The sequence below is a fragment of the Manduca sexta genome, unplaced genomic scaffold (genome assembly GCF_014839805.1).
Source record: "Manduca sexta isolate Smith_Timp_Sample1 unplaced genomic scaffold, JHU_Msex_v1.0 HiC_scaffold_3223, whole genome shotgun sequence".
Classification (NCBI taxonomy): Eukaryota; Metazoa; Arthropoda; class Insecta; order Lepidoptera; family Sphingidae; genus Manduca; species Manduca sexta.
Window position 1 is genome coordinate 1,299 of NW_023594268.1, and position 8,761 is coordinate 10,059.

Consider the following 8,761-nt stretch of genomic DNA (forward strand, 5'->3'; position numbering starts at 1 on the left):
TTGTAGTTATATAGTATTATAAAGGAAATAAATCTTGTGACTTGTTTATTCAAATTTGTCGAAACACCTATATTCCCTGAGATCCGATCTTTACGCATACAATTAATTGTCGTTAAAGAACGGATAAAATCGTTCGATCTAGCACTTGTTAAATATTGTAAGTTTGTGTCAAAATTTACACACGAAAACGTCTGAACTCAGTTATTATGTATTTTTTTAGCTCAGGTGAATGATCAATTTTGTTATTTATTTACACGTGTATGTACTATTTCTTCGAATATTTTAAAATATCTACAGTGTCAATCATGAGGGGTAAGATCGTATGCCTAGAACTTTTAAAAAAAACAAAGTTCGCTTCTAAAAATATCTTACGAATTTGATAAAAATTTTTGAATGTTTATAAATGACTATTCGATCAGAATACACTCTTTTTATGGATTTTAGAATCCCTTTAACATAGACGGTTTTAGAGTAGTCCGAACTATACCTGTGAAGGTCCTATCTTTCTCACACATTTCTAAAAGTATGGTACTTTTCAAAGCCTTATAAAACAGTAACTGTTATATTAAGAAATTTAAAAAATATATACCATTTAGTATATTTAATGACATATAGCTAAGTTAATAATTCATTATAACTTCTATAGAATTCTTGTAAAAAAAATTCGAGAACACTGATTAACACGTTGAAAAAGCGTCCAATTTAACCCCAACGCAAGCCACAAGAAACACTTGGTTATTAGTGAACTATAATTTTCGATTTAATTTAATTTTTGGCAGTAAAAATTCCAATTATGCCTTGCTAACTTAGTATAACACAGAGGGTACTATAACTCATTCATTCGTTATAATGAACTGAAAGTTGTCTGTTTATTGGGTATAATTATAAAGCCTACCACCCACCCCTACTTTATTTGCGATTGACCCCCTTACTAATAACTATATGTATAAATACGTCTTCTTGTATGTTATAAAATAATATTATAAGAATATATTTTTTTCTTAAAAACCGGAATGATGAGCTTAGATTTAGTAGATCTTATCGATCTAAGACTGTTATCTGCCTACGTAATATTTGTATTCTCTTTGGTTATCTGGCAACACTAAACACATACGTCAAAATTTCCTAGCTAGGAATAAAAAAAGTCAATGAAGTAAGCATGGTGTAGAATACGAAAACGAAAATTCTATTCTTTATTTGTTAATCGATGTTTTAGAAAAATCAAGAAATGGCTAATTTAAAAGAAATGTAAGCGTCGTTTTATCTATATTTTCAGCAGGTTTTTCTCGTATCATTTAATGTAAACGCGGAGCATATGTGCCTGCATCAAATGTTTACCAATGTTTTTAAACTTCTAACCTTTACTACTTCACAAATGATTTACAAAGCAATACAAAATATGTATCATGCATCGTTACTTTGGATATTAGATATAGTATCGTAATACCCAGTAATTAAATTAGTATTATATTCATTCATTTCAGTGCCACCGCAATTCTGCTTGTTGTAGAGGGACTCTAATTCTAAAATACTAAGAACTCGTAAATTAATATTCGTCTATATAATTTTTATGGGATTATTCGGAATTTTCGTAATAAAATTTCCTTAAAATTTAAATTTTAAAATTTCATATTTATTATTCCAGATATGAAAAGACCGCAGATTATACTGCGTTCTATACTGGCGGAGATATACAGTGGACTAATGACGGTGCTCATCTACTATGCTTATGTGAGGACACAATAAAAGTTGTTGATGTAAACACATTATCTGAGGTTCTTGTAATAGGCCAAGGAGCAGATGATGAAGAAGTTGACCAAATTTACACATTTAGAATATGTCATAATAATGAAAAGATTGTTAGTGCTCATAAAAGTGGACTAATCAAACTGTGGGATCGAGAAACAGGTAAACAAGAGAAGGTTTGGAGATCGGGCCACCAAAGGACAGTTGCAAAATTAGCTTTAAGACAAAGCAAAATGAAAATTTAGCTTCTGGTGGCTCAGATGGCAATATTAGGCTATGGGACTTAGCTCATAACACATGCACTAGTAGTTTGAGAGGTGCCATGGGAGTTTTTCAGTATTACAATATCATCCCGATACTGATAAACAATTAATTTTGGAGCAGCAGATGACACAAAAATCAGATCTTGGCATTCTAGAACTGGCAAAGAACATCAAGTATATTCAGGACATTTTAGCAAAATCACTTCTTTACAATTTACATCTGATGGTGAACACATGGTTAGTTCTGGTAGAGATCGAGTTCTTATATTATGGAAAGTAAATGAAAGCAAAGCTCTTAGAGTTTTACCAGTTTATGAAGGTATTGAAGATACTTTTTTATTGCCTTTCACATTTAAAATACCCAATTTTACAAAAAAGGCAGAAACAGAAGGAGTTTATGTAGCTTGTGCAGGTGAAAAGGTATTGTCAAAATATGGAATTTATCTATAAGCCGTCTTATGCGAACAAAATAACAGCTTGGTCTCTGCAGCATCAGAAGAAGGTGGATTGGCGATTACTCACCTAATGTTTAATGAAGTCAGAAATGTCTTGGCTGTAGTAACTGCTGATCACAACATCATTTTACATGACCTTGAAACATTTAGTTTTGTTAAACAAATGATTGGTTTCACTGATGAAGTCCTAGACATAATTTTTGTTGGCAAAGATGAGAAACATATTGTTGTGGCAACAAACAGTCAAGATCTCAAATGTTATGAACTAGATAGCATGGATTGTCATTTAATCAAAGGTCATACTGATATTGTACTTTCCTTAGCCTGCTTCCCTACAAAGCCAGAAATGTTTGTATCTTCTAGTAAGGACAATTCAGTTAGGATATGGCTCCAAACCGAAGAAAACAAAATTGTATGCCTAGGTGTTGGCACTAGACACACTGCTTCTGTTGGCTCAGTTTTTGCGTCACAAACATCAAGCAAATTTTTTACCTCAGTTAGTCAAGATAACTGTTTTAAAAATCGTGGACTGTTCCCCCAATGATGAAGAATCATTAAATAATAAATTAAAATCAAGTCATACTGAGTTAGCACATCAAATGGACATTAACTGTGTTGCTGTATCACCTAATGATAAAATGATTGCTACTGGTTCCCAAGACAAAACAGCAAAATTATGGACAGACGACCTGAGCCTTTTGGGTGTCTTAAAAGGCCACAGAAGAGGCATTTGGTGTGTGAGATTTTCACCTGTTGATCAAGTAGTTCTTACATCTTCAGCTGATTGCCTAATAAAGCTTTGGTCTATAGCTGATTTGAGCTGCTTAAAAACATTTGAAGGACATGAAAGTTCTGTGCTTAAAATTGAGTTCCTCAGTAGAGGACAGCAAATAATCTCGAGTGGTGCAGATGGCTTCACTAAAATTGTGGAATATAAAAACATCAGATTGTAAAATGTCTCTAGATAATCATGACGGTAAAATATGGTCTCTAGCAGTTATGAAAGATGAATCAATGATTATTACAGGAGGCTCGGATTCAAAATTAGTTAAATTAAAAGACGTAACTTTAGAAAAACGAGAACAAATGGCTAAAGCCCGAGAAGAAATGATTTTACAAGAGCAAGAGTTAATGAACTTATTGCATGATAAAAAGTTAATCAAAGCACTAAAATTGGCTTTACGTATGGAAAGACCAATGCATGTCTTGAAAATAGTCAATGAAATTTTAAAGGGCGGAAATGAGAAACTATATTCCACTTTAAAAGAGATAAACCATACACAAAAAGAAACATTACTAAAATCTGCTGCAGAGTGGAACACAAACAACAAAAATTGTCATGCTGCTCAGCTGGTATTCCATATATTAGCACCAGAAATTATTTCAGGTAAACTTAAAGTTCCGGCGCTAGGAAGTTTCATCGAAGGAGCGCTACCATACACGGAACGTCATTTCGAAAGGTTAACAAATCTTTTGCAAGATTTAAATTTCATCACGTATACAGTAAATTGTATGCAACCGGCTCTAAAAAATGTATAAATGAATTATTCAAATAAAAATATTTGCCTTATATAAACTTTCATTGAACAAACTTGTACTTTAATGCAGGACATTTCCAAATAACAGCGGAGTTTACACTAAGTAATAAACTAAATGCGGTTATCTATTATGTGTAGGTACTTGTGACGCACGAGTTACTTACGTCAAACAATACCTACTAGTCGAGTCTGAATTTACCTAACGTGTATGTAAAAGCTCAATTGTTTACACCATAGCTAGCATGTAGCGGATGACTCCTGCGCAGCCTTTATCCAACGTCCGCTGTCCGCATAGAGAGCAGCTTCCAGTTTTGTGCAAATGCAGTAGTAGCGAACCGATCACGCCAAGTGGAGCCGGTCGCGGTTCCGTGCTTGTGTCTCCCGTGAACCGATGTTCAGTTTTAAATCATGACTTTAAAAGCCGCAGTAATTTATGCCACGCTCATATTATTTTTCAAAGATGTACAAGGACAGAAATCACAAGTGTAAGTATTTTTACTTTATTAATATGAATTTTATTGTTAATATAAATGTTTTCTGTTACAATTTTAGTACTATTATGACTAAGAATTAAATCATTATTATACAATTAGGGACCTTGACATTGTAAAACACCTATTCAAGAATAGTTTGCAAAGGGTATTATCGGTTTAAGTTCCCGCTGTTTTCGATTGAGATAAATTTATCAACATTTTTATTCAATTTCGTACGAAAATAGGTTATTTCATACATCTACCGTCATTTGAAACAATCATTTTATTTTAAATTATATTATATTATATTTTTCAATGACCGAACTGTTCTGTCTACCGTTTATTTTAGTTACCCCGAGGGCAATTAGCCGTCCTCAAAACGATACACGAGTCCAATTTTAAATGAGTAAACAATAGGTTGTAGTTGTACGTATACGTGATCGACTGCACTTAATAGCCCGCGCGTTACGCACAGTGATAACATTTGTATTTTTGTTTCTATATCGATTGTAGTCTGTATGTATTTATAATTTCATGTTATTTTTAGTAATAGATCACAATATTTTAATCAAAATTTTGTTTACTAACTCAATTAAACAATTGCAAATTTTAAATACGTACCAGAATAATAGGTAAGAAATCATGTAAGATAATTTAACCTTAGAAATCGTCAGGACAAAAAGAGTACAGCTAAGTAATTTAAATACGATATATCTAACTTCTGGGTGGTTTCGCTAGTGGAATTTTGCCATTGAGGTACCATTTGGTGGGTGATCTCCAGACCTCTTTATCAGATGTTAAAATAAAATAGTAAATAGGTAGGTACTATTTATTAATAAGTTTTAACCATAGACATCGGGGTAGTCAAATAACCAACAACCTTTTAGTTTGAGGTAAAGAATTGTAAAAACATCGTACTCAAAATTTTTATACTAGTATTGGCCAATAATATAATTATTGAGTCCTTGGCACACCCCATCGTCAATGCCTTCGACACTGCATACATATAGCAAATAATATACCTAATAATTATGAGAATTGAATTCCCTGAATTCAATTACTAGAGGCAGGCGGCCGCTAACAAATTAAGCTAAATCGTTTCTGCAACAGGCGTTATATAAATCTTGCGCTGATTACACGTTCACGTGAAATAAGGGTAGATAGAAGTTAGAAGGAGATTAATTATAATCTCCTTATTGTTCATTAAAGCATAGCTACAATTATTTTCCAGCAGGCTTGTGTCTCAAAAACTAAAAAAAAATCCATTTTCATAAAATTGCAGGTTTGTTAATTGATAAAAAATTAGTAAAGTAGGTACTTTTATAGTAATATTAGTAAGTGGGCTAGCTGTACCAGGTTTAGCAAGGGTTGGCCGACTTCTCACCCTGGGCGTCAGATATTAGACAGGGCGCCATAGGTTCGAGCTCGATGCCTTTGATTTATATAGCAAGGTGGCTTTTACTATGGATCTGAAAAATGTGGCGCAGAAGAGGCATCGAAAATTAGTTAAGGCCTGCCCAGGTTGGTAGAAAGCTGGCATCAGCGTTTTTGGGGTAGGTACACTGTAGAGACATACTTCTTGCCAATCGTAGCTATGATATTAACTTCCCGACAATGCGATAAGTTTAGCATTCAGTATTTTGCTGTCCTGTCGTGCTTCTTGTGTGGTTCATGGAAGGGTATCGTAAAAAAGCGTTTATACTTACACGACGTTTTGTTATAAAATATGTATTTAGTTAAAAATGTACAATAAAATTTTATTAGGTAGGCATTGTGCCTACTTGCTTTTCATTCTGGAATTTAGTACCGACTGGAGTACTACATAAAAGGAAAAATGGAAACTAACACGTCAGAGTTCTCTTTGCCCATGGGTGTCATATGTATCTTGGTCCTTTAATAAATACCTTATTGTTCTACGTGCATAAATAAGTTTTGCACGAGAGGTAAGATGATAGTCATTTTGTGTCGTGTTGAGCCATGTCATTGTACTTATTGTTACCATAACGATCCGTGGTCACGAGTACTGTCCAGCTCATTAACGGATTTATAATGAATAGAAAACAGCTATACTTGCTAGTTAAGCATAATACCGAAACCGGTAGAAATATTGTAGTGATTTCGTGTGAAACCTAGATTGTGGCCTACTTATATTTAGTATATTATAATTTTCCTTTTTTTATGAATTCCATGAAATACTGAACAATTTATTGCAATTAACTTTGAGTCATGATGACTTATTCTTTGAATCATATTGTTTCTTAATATTTAGTATAATGTGTCAACCACTCTCATCTCCTGTTGCATATAGATAGTATGAACACTTTTTTAAAGTCCCAGAAATGGACAGGACGTCATTACGCCAGAACAGGAAAAATATTAACGAGAATTAAATTCAGTTGAAAAGCGTACCAACTTGTTTTCTTCAGTGAATTAATTCAAAAATAACTAGGTAGGTAGGTACTCTATATAAAAAGAAAAAAAGATGACAAAGGTATAAAAAAAATCACAATCACTCCTTATATCCCCAAAGGATTAGGTAGTGGCGCAACTCATGCACCCACTTCCCGCCAAGTGATAGAGGGCAAGCCAATCGAGTACAAACTTCTGCTTCCGGGCTTATATTAAGATTATCACTTTACTCATCCCGGGAATCGAACCCAAGACCTCAGAACTGCAGTCGTACCGTAATATAACCACGCTACCGAGGGCGTATATATTTTTTTTCAAATACCTGTAGGTATCTTGTTCTTTTGCCCTATTTGGCCCCACTAGTTATCAAATCGCTTTAGCTCATGGACTTGATCAATACGTTCCTCTTTCGTTCATAATTAAAAATTTCACAAGTAGAGTTACATGACCTGGAATTCCAACCTAGGACCACGGGTCCACTGCCCCTAATATTATATCCTTTTTGATGGCCTTCTTTTATGTAATGCAAGCGTATCAGTATCATAAAGGTCATTTATTTGTTTATCTTTGGCTGTTGCTTTCCTTAAAACTGGATGAAGTTTTTTTTAATGCGGGCACGTCAAAGTGACTCCACTGCACCTGATGGTAAGTGACACAGACTGATCTGGAAGGCGACAAAAACACACACTTACGTGTTTCACTTTGGCGGATTTTAACATCATAGCCATATTTAGCCATAAGTAACCACTACCCGACAAAGTATTAGATATAACTAGGCTTACCATACGTCTCGGTTTGGCCGGGATAGTCCCGGTTTGAGATCCCTGTCCCAGCGTCCCAGTCAAACTTGAACAGCACCGACACCCCAACCAATCATTCCCCCGCCGCGCCGCGCCGCCCGTGCCACCCGCGCCAAAGACGACACAAAAGCGAGCGAGAACGAGTGATACCGACTGCAGCAAAATGAAAATGAGCCTCTTTCTCTTCTGCGTCCCGGTGTCCCGGTTTGGCTCTTCTTAATTATGGTAAACCTAGATATAACTATATTGCTCTCAGTAACACCGCTGTGCATCGAAACCTAAGTACCTACTAATATGGCGCATATTAAACATCTTAATATGTAAGGCATTGATATGTATTATAATTATTTACACTATAGAATGGTCAGAAATACTCAGAATACATATATAGACATGTTTCCGTTACATCAGTGTTAGCTGTAATTATCCAGGAAATATAAGACACGGATGTTCGATAATATAATAAAACGTACCTACGATTTAGGCGTATGCTACGAAGGTGGCATTTTGTATAAATTAAGACATAACCCTTAACTTTATATATACTCGTGCCTTTAACTGTGAAGGGCCAGGCAAATGTTGTCACGGTATGCGCAAGTTATTTCAGACAAGAGCGACTTTGTCTGATGTGCTCTGTCATCATTTTGAATGCCACTACTGAGGGCAGCTTACATGTTCTTTCCAATTGAAAATATCATGTAACTTGTGATTGAGCGACCTGGACCTGTACAAACTCTAATGGCTGTCAAATGCGGCAAACGCCAATCATATGGTAACCCTAAGTTGAACAAGGCCAGCTCGGTATTTAATTTAAGAGAGGACAGTGAAATTCTTCGCGTATAAGAAAGAAATGTTGTACAAGGATTAATTACCCCACTTGTTAAACAGATTATGCTGTATCGCAAGATGAGCTAAGCTCTTAATTACCCTGGTTAATGACGCCGACAATGAGTCAAATATGTAGCTAACCGCGCCGTTCATTTAATGCTAATGTAAAGTTAAAAGATATTTTTAAATGAGTTTTTCAAAAATAATTTATATAAGAATTTATACATAAAGGGAAAAAATATCTCAAGA

The 8,761-nt window shown here is 34.7% G+C and overlaps 1 pseudogene; it reads left to right on the forward strand.

Moving 5' to 3' along the window:
* Window positions 1-1,196: 1,196 nt before the first annotated feature.
* Window positions 1,197-4,034, forward strand: LOC119192814 (annotated as a pseudogene).
* The last annotated feature ends 4,727 nt before the right edge of the window (window positions 4,035-8,761 follow it).